General features: G+C 36.0%; 1 long non-coding RNA gene across 1 annotated transcript; it reads left to right on the top strand.

Moving 5' to 3' along the window:
- The first annotated feature begins 11,754 nt into the window (after positions 1–11,754).
- Positions 11,755–12,558, top strand: LOC149143100 (uncharacterized). The gene is made up of 2 exons (XR_016264863.1): positions 11,755–11,919; positions 12,047–12,558. It is a non-coding gene; the product is annotated as an uncharacterized LOC149143100 (long non-coding RNA).
- Positions 12,559–14,167: the final 1,609 nt, after the last annotated feature.

Raw genomic sequence — 14,167 nt, 5'->3', positions numbered from 1 at the left:
CGAGTTATTGATAAAACAAAATTCTGATTTGACTTGAATACCTAAACACTGTTATCAAGATTACCATTGAACAGCTGAGCGATTAATGCTCGACCAACGAACAAGGAAACACTGTTATTAAGATTACCATTGAACAAATGTTTAATACATAATACGGGCGGTTGACCACGGGACTGTAAAGTAGATTTGACAAATTCAACGACCTTCTCAATTGACCGAAAGAAGCACACACTGTTATCAAGTTTACTGTTAAGATTACCATTGAACAAGTGTTCTATTGATAATAAGACCAGTGGGCACGGTACTGTAAAATAGATTTGACAAATTCAGCGACCTTCTCCGTTGAACAAAAAAGGAAACTCTGTTATTAAGATTACCGTTGAACAACTGAGCGATTGATTTAAAAGAAAAGCCCGGAGGAGAAAAATATTCAACAGAGTGATTTGAAAAAAAAAAAACTGTTGTTACGAGAATACGCATGCCAATTACTAGCGTTCCGCCTCGATATTTATTTCGCAGTCAGCTATTGAAGACCCTAGCATTCCCCTTTTCGTGGCAACACCAGCATCAACACCAAATTATTAAAGCTGGAAATGAACATGAACGAGTGATTCAATCTTCTGAAAGCCCCGTGAAGTTTGAACTAGTAAAATCACCGACTGATTTTTTTCCTGGACATTATTATCACCCGGGCCTCTTTTTGCGCAAATCATGTGACCCGCCCATGATAAGGGTTGTTCTATTATAAGACTGTTTGGACCATCCTATCATAAGCCAGCCTTTACTCTTTTATTCCATAAAACGACGGGTCATCTATTTCATTGTGATCGTGCTTATTTGCGTCGTTGTAGGTTTGTCTTCAATTATAGACTTCTTGCACGATAACTATGTAAATGAAAATGTCTTCGTGATAGGAAGATAATAAATTTATCTAACTCGATATATTTTACGGAAAGTTATGTTGTTGTCCTTGTTTGCAGATTGCGTACACCATTCTACAGCATGTTAGAAGAATTTCCAATTTCCAATTTTACTTTATTATATATGTGTTATTTTATATAGTATTTATTTTAATAAAAAATAAAATAATTAATATAAATATTGCTTAATTTGAAATTTATAAAGTTGAAAAGTAGATTGTGCTATTATTTAAAATAAATTTTATTTTATTTTATTTAATATGTTCTAAAATTTATCTGATTTTAATTAGTAAAAATATAGTTGTAATTATTATTTAAAAAATAATATGTATATGATAATAATATTTTATATAATTATCATATTCAGAATATATATTTATGATATGAAGACAATTTATTAATAAAATATTAAAAAATTAAGTGATTTATTATATTTACTAAAAAAATTTCTTTTTATTTGTTGCTTTTCTTTTTAAAATTATAGTAATATAAAGCTAAAAGTTTACATAAAAAGGATTGAGAGGACCAAAATGAGAGAGCCCATAAACCAATAGACAAATATGATTAGCATGCATCCTCTAGTCATTATCCATCAAAAAAGGTTATTGATGTAAGGTTAGCTAAGTTAAAACATGGGGTGATTATGCGAATTTACACTCAATGTGCAAATCCATATGCTCCAAACATGCATCCAGGCGGTTCATGTGAGCCTCCAAACAAACTAGATTGTCCTGCATCAGGCACTGGTTTCTTGGCAAATCATTAAGGAATGAAATAATTTCGCTACCGTCATCGTCTTTTTTCTTGAGGACTTGTCCCATCAAAATCTTGAGCTACCAGTGTAAGGTGATCAAATGGTTGTATTGATATCTTCTCCCCCTAGTGTGGCCAGGGTCTAGTAACCAGTTAGGTTCTTCTCCAATAACTTCAAAATCAAAGAGAGATTGGGTGTCCCTGTTCATTGTTCAATCTAGTCTCTGAATATCAACCTGGGTGCCAAGAAAGGTTATGGTATAAAAACCAACACCTACCTCGTAGGCTTGAACCTCATCTCGAGATATACTAGATTGGTTGTAGCTAGATTGCCCATGTTCCCCCCTACTTAGCGACAACGACCTCGTTGACTAGTCATTTTGGTCAAATCGATAAACAAACCTCTAAGCGTGGTATGGTTTCACTCATGACGTAGGTTAAGAGGGGAATTCACTGCAACATTCGTAAATCCTCACTGAGGTTAATTCTTTCAGTAACACTTGTAACTCCAAGTGTCCATCCAACCCCTAGAAAAGAGAGCCCCTCTTGGAAGATGACTACCTAGTGGAAAGAATAAAATTTTGCCCATTTCTCTAGAGGCTAACCCATCCCTACTGAACTAAGTGGATAGCCTCTATTGGAGCTATACACCCTAAAACAAAGGTTGGAGACAAAGGCTTATGATAGATAAACCCCAGTTGAAATTCCAATGAATACCAGAAGAATAGCAGAGCAAAAGACAATGGCACGATCAATGGGTGCACACAAGAAGAGCCAAGCAGATAGAATTACCTCATGAGAGATATGAAACTGCCCTGAGCATTCTGCCAAGGTTGTAGTGTTAAGTGCCCACTAACCTCCCAAAGCAATGAAACCATGATTTCGATGTTTCCTAATAGTCGCTGTATGAGAGCAGGCCCTCTCCCCCCTCCAGTTGAGACTGCACAACAATATGAGCCAAAAAAATCCTTCCTCGAGGTTTTGCCACCCAGAAATCTCCCAACCACGTAATTCCACCACAAACTCCTTCAAAACCAACCAGGGACCATATTGAAAGAAGAAAGCTAGAATCACAGAGACACTAGCCCATAGTCCCAGCAACTAGTCCAGTGCAACACCTTCATCAAAAAAGAATGAGTTAATTTGACAGACTACACCATGTATGAACAATAATCTTACATTTATATGTACATGTGGGAGGTGTGCGACGCCATCCCCCACCTTAGTCATTATGGGAGTTCGTGGGGTGGTGGGCACTCTCACCCTACCCACCATAGATGCCTTCCTCTCCACTCATCTGCCCCCATTAGGGATTTATGTCTTATACCAAAAAGCTACTTAAAAGGTGTTCTAAGAAGAGACATCAAAAATTAAAAATCAATATTTTGATAAGTATTTAAATATGACATTTTTTTTTAAATGATATTTTCTATGTTTTATCTATATCTATATATATCTATATATATATATATATATATATATATATATATATATATATATATATATATATATATATATATATATATATATATATATATATATATATATATACCTGAAATGAATGTATGGGAAACCAACGTACTCCCCCATATTTAGTGAATGGTAAACCAAGTAAACCATTGGCCCAGGATTTTCCATACGGGAATCGAATAGACTCAAACCCATGATCAACAACAACTAGCAATAATATAAAATAACATCCTATCTAGTTCTATATCATTGTACGAAAACATATCATAACTTTGTTTTCAAATCAATAGTGACAATCGTGATTACTTGCAGCTTACAACGAATGCAGACTAACTCATCATCAATGTTCAGGGAAAGCCATGCCACCTAGAATTATTTGCTATTGTTCCATAAGGGGGCAAGATTTCACTCTTTCCATATACCTTTGGGTATTGGGTCTTGGGAAATTAACCTATTTCCTTAAGAGCTAGGGACAAAGCCTCTAAGTCTTATATCTTAGGTCACTAACCTATGTCCTTAAGTCTAAAAAACATGAGTTCTTAACTAAACAAAAATGGTTTTACACATACTATATATATATATATATATATTTTATATATATATATATTTTCCTTCACAACAATTTTAATATTAAGCAAATATTTTTTGTAGTAATCACATAGGAAAAAGATTTGCTGACGCGTTTTGAACCGTCTAGTGTGGTTTCCATTTATATCAAAATTAACTTCTATATATAAAAATATTAAAATTTACCATTTCTTTTTGGTAGGATTTGAACCAGTGACCTATCATAAGGAGTGCCTTAACAGTGCACCCATTCATCGTCAATCCACAGCCCCATGGGCTATATATAAAAATATTAAAATTTAGCATTATTATTGAGTGTAAATCACATTCCTTTAAAACCAGATATGTGAAAACAACATATCTAGTTTAACAAAATATGTACTAAGCAAAGCCTTTTGGTAGGAATCACATAAGAGAAATTTTTGGCCTATGCATTTGGAACCAACAAATGTGGTTCATCATCAGGACCAAATGAAGAGGCAGACCATGGCAAGGGCTTAAATAGAGAGCAATGTAGAGACATAATTTCAAGTAACGGATATATTTGAAAAATAATATTTAAATTATGATATCATTTACTAATATATTAAAAACAAATATTTATGTCTCTACATTTCTCTATATTTAAGCCTTTGTCATGATCTCCCTCTTCATCTAGTGCTGATGATGAACCACACTTGTTGGTTCCAAAGGCGTCCGCCAAAAATTTCTCTTATGTGATTTCTACCAAAAGACTTTGTTTAATTCATTATAGATCACAAAAGCCTGAATACAAAAACATATGTATTATGATGGATTCTATATAATAAATTAAAATTAATAAAAAAATATGGATAACAATGATAAGTATTGGATAAACATTATTATTTTATTTTTATTATTATAAGCTAGCATTATTTTAAAAATATCAAATTAAAATAATAAGTTATAAAATTAAGAATTAATATTTTAAAATTAAAAAAATAATATTAATATAATTTTATTTTATTTTTAAATAATAATTAAAATAATTATTAATTATTTTTACTAATATTTATATATATATATAATTAATTTTCTATATATATAAAATTAATTTTCTTTCCATCAATGTATGTACCACTTATAATTTTTTCTATCATATATATAACAATACAGGTAAGTCCGACGGTATTTGAACACAAATCAACCATGCTACACATCGTCAATTATCTATTTTCAAGGCTTTAATTAAATTTATAGTTTTTCAAGGCTTTAACTTTCAAGTGAGTAGGTGTTTATACCAAGTGTAATTTAAAAGATTTAAAGTTGGGCTAATGTTAACTTCAAAATAAAATGTAGCTTACATAGCCATGATATCGAGTAACCCATGTTTGTAGTGTAATTACGCCGTAAGGCGTTTCCCTCTGAGATCCATCCCCGATTTTGCCTACGTGTCCTCCTCTGACGCCGTACGATGAGATGTTAGACGATTACAAACACCACAACCGTCGATCAAAAATGTCACTGAGGCGGTCCGGGTAATGAAGAGCGCGGAGTGCCAATCGCCGGTCCGGGTAATGAAGAGCGCGGAGTGCCAATCGCCATTCCAGAGGTAGGGTTTCTCCAATGGTGTTCTCCAGGCGGGCGTCAGGACTTGCCTCCTCTGGATCCCTCAGGACTTGCCTCCCCTGCATCCCTCCACGCCGCTGTGGATCCCTCTGAATCATCCATGCAATATCCCTCTCAATCATCCATGCGTTGTATTGCAGAGGTTGGCAACATACCCTTGCGTAGTGCCTTTGTTTGGAAAACCAGTAGGTCTAGATGCAGCCGCTGAACATACGACAATTGAATTAACACAGAGAAGCTAAAACGGTGGTGTCAATGGGATTCACTCACACAGAAAGGCGGCTTTATCAATTGATGTTTTCTGACCGTGACTATGATAAACTCGGTGGAACTGGAGACAGGGCATCTCTTTCTCTCAAGGACAGCGACAACGCCAAGCCTCTTGTGACTGTTGACAACTGTTTGGAGAGGGGGTATTCTGTGGTGACTGTTCAGTGTAAAGACAGACCTAAGCTTCTCTTTGATATTGTTTGCAGCTTGACAGATATGGAGTATGATAAACCTGGTCTAAAGCAGATGCTTTCAAATAGAATTTGATAATAAACAACCGGATCCTATTATCTTATGGTTTTCACATGCCGACCTGCAGCCTGATTTACATGGTTAATATGCCCGTGTGCGCGGTGGATTTGTGGCATATTCATACGAACAACTTTTTGGATGTTTTGATATTAGCAAAATCAGGTAATAAACTTCCGTTACAGGCTTCCTTTGCTCAATGTTTTTTTTCAGATCGAATGTGAGGTCACCTAACTAAGTGCAGGAAAATCCACTGTAGGTAGTATTTCTTGTTGCGTTTAAATACATTTTGGGAAAAATCAACATGTACTGCTGCTTTCACCAACCATTTTCTGTTCTTTGAAACCGCTATCAAAAAAGAGTATGTCCTGTTGAAGTTACACCGTGCAGGGTAGAGAACTTCTGTAGATTCATTTTGTGGTTTTCAATGTCTGAGCTAAATAATAATTCTTTTCAGTACTGCTTGTTTTTAAACTGGTTTAAGGATAACCCTGTTCTATGACGCCATACACCTTTTTTTTTCAGATGAAAAAAGCGATATATTTATCAGTATAGAATTTACATATGATGCAAAATCTGCAGCACAAAGGTGCATATCAGAGTATTTCGTGGCAATGTTGATTTGTTCTTTCTGATTTATAAGATTTCTGTTGTTATTTCACGGGAGGTTGCTATGCGCTGTATCATGTCTCGAGTGTTGGACGTGCAAGGAGCCAAAACAGAACTAGAAAAGCAGTTTCACCTCCTTTTTTCACTTCCAGCCACAGGAAAATGCTCTAATATTGTGTAGGTGATTGTGTAGGTAAAGAAGAATGAAGGAGGTGAAATTGTCGTTTCTCCAATTTTAGTGTTCTTCTTTTATACCACAAAGGTCACAGGAAAAAGGGAAGAACGTCAATTTTGGTGTTCATCCCCTTATCCAAGTCCATCTACCGCTGTCACTATTCTGTCTGCTCGAGGAAAAGCTGTCGGCACTCTAAACCACTTTGCTATAGGAGAAGCTGCCGGCACTGCAAACCACTTTGCTATAACAAGACACCAAGCTCAAGAAAGAACATATCCACCGTATCTGCTATCTGCTCTACTTTGTATTTTGCCATTGGCATGTCTACCTGTAATATTAGTGTCTATGTAATACATTGTGATTTCGATGACATCAAGGGACTCAATGAGAAAGCTGTAGTTCTAACTCCTAAACTACTATTTTATGTGTGTTGATTCTTGAATACTCCAATTTCTTGTATGTTTGATGTAGGAATTAGTTGCATCAATATTAATATTTTGTAAATGTTCTAAATTTTTGAATATATATATATCCTTGTCACATTTTGAATGTTGTTGTGTCCTGTGTTGGACGCTCGTATCCACGTCTCTTGCATGTCCCAAGTCCTGGTGTTGTGCGACCTAGAATCCCATGATGAATTGAATCACGGATCCATTTTTAATTTCAAATCAGTAGAATTGAAAGAACATTTGATGTTGAGTCTCTCCAAGTTGTTTGAATCAGTTGTTTTCTTTTGATGCATTGTATACTTGAGATTCAAAGTACTTGAATAAGTTTAAAAAATTTATATGCAGAAATCTTCCAAACTCATCTCTTAAAGGGGTTCTAGCACCAGAATTGGCCCTTCTAGCTTCGCTGCAGACACTGTAAATGCCTATTACTCAAATGAAGCTTGCACATGAGCCAAGTTTTTGTACAGTTATAAGTTAGTGTAGAAATATGAATATGTTTGCCGAACTGTTGACATGAACAACCTCGAGCAAATTGGTATCTTATGCAAGAACCTTCGTGCAAACAATATACTGGGTACCATACCGAGAGAACTTGGTCAACTAAAGAATCTACAGAATTTGGATCTGGCTTTGAATTGGCTTAGTGGTGCCATTCCCAATGAAATTGGAAATTTGTCAAACATTGCCATAATGTAAGATAAATCCAATCTGGTGCACTTTGATCGAGCCCGACGCTGGATATTATTAACAAATGCATTAGCATGTCTCCCTTTTGATTATTTTAAATGCACTCGCATAAGTATATACCTTCTTGTGCAGATCCCTGGAGGGAAATAATTTGGCAGGCACCATACCTCCAGAACAACAGTTGACTCGGTTTTGGGTGCCAATTCCAACAACTTGGGTAAAAGTGAGCTTACAGTTAGCCATTTGAACAAGCTGTTCCCATGGCCAGATTACACAATTTGAAAACTTAATGTGTACAAGATCAAAATTCATTCAGTAAATAGCAACTTTGAGCATTGAAATAGATAATAAGAGCAAGAATTGAGGTGGGGTGTGAAAATCCCATAACTTCAAGCCATAGAGCTATTGGCTCTGAGCACCATGGATCCCTCAATTATGAAAAGTATGGAAGTAAAGTTAGATAAACTACCCAGCAAAGAAATTTTTCAGGCTCCTGATCTGCGCAAAGCATTCCAAGTAAGTATGCTTTTCTACCCTTGGTACAGACTCCAGAGTAGAACATTGGAGATCTTCAATTTCAAATTTCAATCCCAATGATTTAAGTATTATTTACTGGACCGAGTAGAGAGAATTTCATACTAAACCCACCGCAGTAAAATTTACTTGAAGAAAATGTTGATCCTCCGACTGCTCTGTCTCTTTATATTGATATGGGAATCCCAATTTCTCTCACCTATTAATCTTGATATGCATGCAGACTTTATTCAAAGGCAGATCATTTAGAGAGTTTACCAGTGGAGCTTTGTCCAGGGCCAAGGCTAAAACTGCAGTGGGTCCTTTGGAAACTATCTGGTAACTTTTCTTCATTCATTCTTCGTTTTATTCAGAGACAAGATGAAATGTTTTTAATCTTTTTATTGGAAATTTCAAGTTGCATTATGCAGACAGCATGGTGCTTACTCTATAAAGTCCAAGATCCTACTGGAAGTTACTGCTTAGTAATGGGAAAAATGGAAAGAAAACTCTTTTCTTTTTTTTCAATATCTATTATTCTTAGTATCCATTTAGGGGTTGGGGGTGATGGGAGGAGGGTTCGGTTCCAGACATTTTTTTTCTTCATGTTCTTACTATTTTTTAGGTCTTGGGCTTCCTGAAATTTATAAAGCCTTTATCTTTTGGCAGGAGAAAAGCCATCATTCAAATTAAGTGTGGCTGATTACAAGGAACTAACTAGAGATGATGCAACGCGGAAATGGTCATTTTCTGATGGGGTTGTTAACAGCTTGGACTGCTCAAAATGTAAACGTTAGAAATACTGATCGAATCCTCTTGAAACAGAAGTTCCAGCTGGCTACGAGAATCCTTGGGTCTGGGAAACCGTGGGTTGTCAGATGAAAGCAAGGGAATTTGGATGGTGGAGGATGAATGCTGGGACGAAAATTACCCACTGTCTCTTCCACAGTGCTATCTCGCTTGACCTCTTCTCAATGTTCATGGGATGCTGCAACCATGGTGGGGTGGTGATGATGCTTCTGCATCATTGAACTTGGTGGGAAAAGGTGCTTTTGAAGTAATCTGACTGTTGACATCCACTTTGAATTTGAAGTCAATATCTCTAAACGTTGTATGCATGGCATTGGATAAAGGTGACAGTTACTTGGAGGCTAATTCTCATTTTATCGGTGTTTTTTATTACTTGGAATTTTCTGAATTGGTTGGCCTTGGGAATCACTCCTGCTCAGTTAATTTTCTTCTACACTTGTCTCCATAACCCACAGAATTCAAGGCACTACAGTCACAAACAAAATTTTAAGAGTTTCTCATCATTGTTTTTGGAGATTTACATGTGGGTCTGCAGATTTGAGGTGTTTGAGAGCAGATTTGCACAAAGAATTTTAGCAAATTAATGATTATAAGAGTTGATCTGAACATTAGCTTGATGTCCCATCAATTTCTCAGCAGAATTTAGGTGTAACAATTGAATTACAGTAAACTAATTTTCTGATACCAAGTGTCTTTGTTGGTCAAAGTCATTTTTTTTGCACTTTAGATCACATAAGGATCTCTCCTGAGGGCAGAAAAGCACTAGCCCAAAGTGCAGAGGGAGTATACAATAGGTGACAATGTACCCTCCCTAGTTCCCTTTTAATTGGATGGCTTCTAAGCGTTAATTGTACAGAGAACTTGGAACTTGGGAATGTATGGCTTTGTATATGCAACCATTTGCCCTATGAAGCTCTATAGTTGGATCTTCTATGCCTGGCTTCAACCTTGTAAAATTTTGGGCAATCCAATTATTTATCAGGAAAATAACACTTCTCAAACTACATTTCTCTAAAGTTTGTTTACAGAATTTGCAAATCTTATTGCACTCCGAAGTTGCAGGATGCTTTTTTTGCTTTTTTCAAACCTACAAAGCGCACAAAAATTTCGACCATGTTTTGGCAGGTGCCTAGAACTCACCCACTATGTCACTCTTAAATTGGTGAAAGTCAGTTTGTGTTTCCAGGGAACCTTGATTTTCCCTGGAAAAATGAGGGCAATCAGATGATCATTGTATCTAGTTGCATTGATAATAGAGAGTCAATTTAGAACACAAAAAATAGTGTGCACATTCTAGAGCAGATGTAATGTTATGTTGTGCTTTTATTACTTTAAAAAGGACAATTTTTTTCAAAAGCAACATCAACAACAATTGAATGGTTATCATGGTTGTAATATAGTTAATATGGATTCAGAATAGCCAAGAATTGTATAGTGTGAGGCCATGTTATATGTATCTCCTAAGAGGCCAGAGACATCCCCCAGGGTCTGCATGTCTGTATCCCATGTCTCAAATACATGACACACTTAGGCATGTGTTGGACATGAGTTTGACACATTTCCTAAAAAAAACAAGACACGTGGAAAACTTGATTCTGACACATGACCTATCATGTCTCGAGTGTTGGACGTGCAAGGAACCAAAACAGAACTAGTAAAGCAGTTTCACCTCCTTTTTTCACTTCCAGCCACAGGAAAATGCTCTAATATTGTGTAGGTGATTGTGTAGGTAAAGAAGAATGAAGGAGGTGAAATTGTCGTTTCTCCAATTTTAGTGTTCTTCTTTTATACCACAAAGGTCACAGGAAAAAGGGAAGAACGTCAATTTTGGTGTTCATCCCCTTCTCCAAGTCCATCTACCGCTGTCACTATTCTGTCTGCTCGAGGAAAAGCTGTCGGCACTCTAAACCACTTTGCTATAGGAGAAGCTGCCGGCACTGCAAACCACTTTGCTATAACAAGACACCAAGCTCAAGAAAGAACATATCCACCGTATCTGCTATCTGCTCTACTTTGTATTTTGCCATTGGCATGTCTACCTGTAATATTAGTGTCTATGTAATACATTGTGATTTCGATGACATCAAGGGACTCAATGAGAAAGCTGTAGTTCTAACTCCTAAACTACTATTTTATGTGTGTTGATTCTTGAATACTCCAATTTCTTGTATGTTTGATGTAGGAATTAGTTGCATCAATATTAATATTTTGTAAATGTTCTAAATTTTTGAATATATATATATCCTTGTCACATTTCGAATGTTGTTGTGTCCTGTGTTGGACGCTCGTATCCACGTCTCTTGCATGTCCCAAGTCCTGGTGTTGTGCGACCTAGAATCCCATGATGAATTGAATCACAGATCCATTTTTAATTTCAAATCAGTAGAATTGAAAGAACATTTGATGTTGAGTCTCTCCAAGTTGTTTGAATCAGTTGTTTTCTTTTGATGCATTGTATACTTGAGATTCAAAGTACTTGAATAAGTTTAAAAAATTTATATGCAGAAATCTTCCAAACTCATCTCTTAAAGGGGTTCTAGCACCAGAATTGGCCCTTCTAGCTTCGGTGCAGACCTGTAAGTGCCTATTACTCAAATGAAGCTTGCGCATGAGCCAAGTTTTTGTACAATTATAAGTTAGTCTAGAAATATGAATATGTTTGTCGAACTGTTGACATGAACAACCTCGAGCAAATTGGTATCTTATGCAGGAACCTTCGTGCAAACAATATACTGGGTACCATACCGAGAGAACTTGGTCAACTAAAGAATCTACAGAATTTGGATCTGGCTTTGAATTGGCTTAGTGGTGCCATTCCCAATGAAATTGGAAATTTGTCAAACATTGCCATAATGTAAGATAAATCCAATCTGGTGCGCTTTGATCGAGCCCGACGCTGGATATTATTAACAAATGCATTAGCATGTCTCCCTTTTGATTATTTTAAATGCACTCGCATAAGTATATACCTTCTTGTGCAGATCCCTGGAGGGCAATAATTTGGCAGGCACCATACCTCCAGAACAGCAGTTGACTCGGTTTTGGGTGCCAATTCCAACAACTTGGGTAAAAGTGAGCTTACAGTTAGCCATTTGAACAAGCTGTTCCCATGGCCAGATTACACAATTTGAAAACTTAATGTGTACAAGATCAAAATTCATTCAGTAAATAGCAACTTTGAGCATTGAAATAGATAATAAGAGCAAGAATTCCCATAGCTGACCAATCTCATAGACAATCAGTGAAACCGGTGCAACCAGGACCTCCCTCAAGCCAAAGAAGAAGTGGATCATTTGCTGGATTACTTTCTGACTTCACAGAATAGTAGAAAAGTTCTCTTCCATTGGCCTCACTAACTGTCACATACCTGCATGAATATGAAGAAAACACAAAGACTTTCATGCAGTTAATTGTTCATCCAATAGAATATAAGAGTGGTAGAATCACATCTGTAAGCACTCCATATAACAATTTTCGCTCCTAGTCTTTTACATATTTTGAACTCTCCATGCAACAATTTTGACTTTAATATTTTTTAGCTTCAATTGTCACCAAATTTATTAAGTATCCATAGAAATTAAACTCTGTTCAAACATATTCGCAGTCTGTGCATAACAATTAGATATCTGTATATCTTTTATGTTTTTCTGTCTTTCTTTGTCATATAAGCATGCACTCTACAAGCTATGAACATTCTACAAGCTATGAACTCTTTGGTTATGTTCTTAATCTTTGCATAAGTACACAGCTAATTGTTTATTTACAAACAGGGGCAAATTCATGCATGCTATTTTTGAAAATTTTTGAAAATGACTGTGTTAATGAATAAATATTCTTTCCAGTGAAAAATCTGGCACTTTGAATTTGTTACTTTCAATTATTGTTACATTTGAACATGAACTTTATTCATGAATAAATATACTTTACCTTGGATAGATATGGCACTTACCCAGCATATATCTCATAACTAATATTGCCATGATATCCTGGAAAGGACTCCACTCTGGCATTTGCAGGTGCTGCCTTGCATTTCAGCTGAAGTGAGGTGATAATCAGAGATATAATTACATGGGTAGTGAATAAATTAACCACAAATTGCATGGACTTCGTCAGGGAAGACATTGTTATGGAAATACACCCAACCTCACTTCAATTAAAAAGAAAACCGTGTGTCTATACATATATATTTCTCGAGTGCACTTCTAATAGCCCTCGAAATGTTTTGATATATATGGACAGTTCATTAAAGACAACGATAATTCTTATTTAAAATGATTCAGTTATTTTCATGACTCATTTGAGCATTTAAATATTATGTCAAATCGTACGTATCTCTATCAGTGTGAATATCCTCAGGCTAAGTCAACAGAATATTTTCTACATTGCCCCTTCAAGATGATCAAACGTTATCTTCTCTACCTGCCATTCATTTCAGCCCGCCAGCCGGTGTAAAGACTTCTTGTATCCATGTAATGCCTGGAAAATAGCATCCACGTCCATATCCTGGAGCTTATCTGATTGCCGATTTTCTGAATATTTGGCAATTGGATGGACAACGATATGGGCACGGTTAAAAATTTCACGGTTTTTATGTCCGCCTGATTATTAAATATTTGGGGACTCTGCAATCCAGATAAAACACTTAGTCAAAAATTTAACTGCGCCTCCAAATATTTGGGGATTCTGTAATCGAAATAAAAAATGCTGTCAAATATTTAACTGCTCCCCTAAATATTTGGGGAATCTGCAATCAAGATACCATACAAGGCTGTACCCAAATCCAAAAGTGAGAAGACTAATTAAGTTGTTGGAAAGAGGATCCATAGTTGGATATTTATGCCATGGGATGTTAGGCAAGCTACATAATTTCTGATAACCAGTTCCTCATTTTTCAGATTTCATAGTTGGAAATCATGTTTTGTCTTTGTATCGAAATGAATGGCACTGAGTGCTATGAATTTCACCTAGAGTACTCAGAAGCATTTTGAATACATTGGTGTTTCATCTAGAGTGTAAGTACTCGGTACAAGTAAAGTTAGCTTCATGTTCTCACCCATAATGTTTGCCTGGTTCGTGACCAACATCATGATAGGATAGTATAA

The sequence above is a fragment of the Pinus tabuliformis genome, chromosome X, assembly GCF_031772625.1.
Source record: "Pinus tabuliformis cultivar Carrire ecotype Pingquan chromosome X, CPIR1, whole genome shotgun sequence".
Classification (NCBI taxonomy): domain Eukaryota; kingdom Viridiplantae; phylum Streptophyta; class Pinopsida; order Pinales; family Pinaceae; genus Pinus; species Pinus tabuliformis.
Note: the sequence above shows the minus strand (reverse complement) of the source record. Positions and strands in the feature narration are given on the sequence as shown.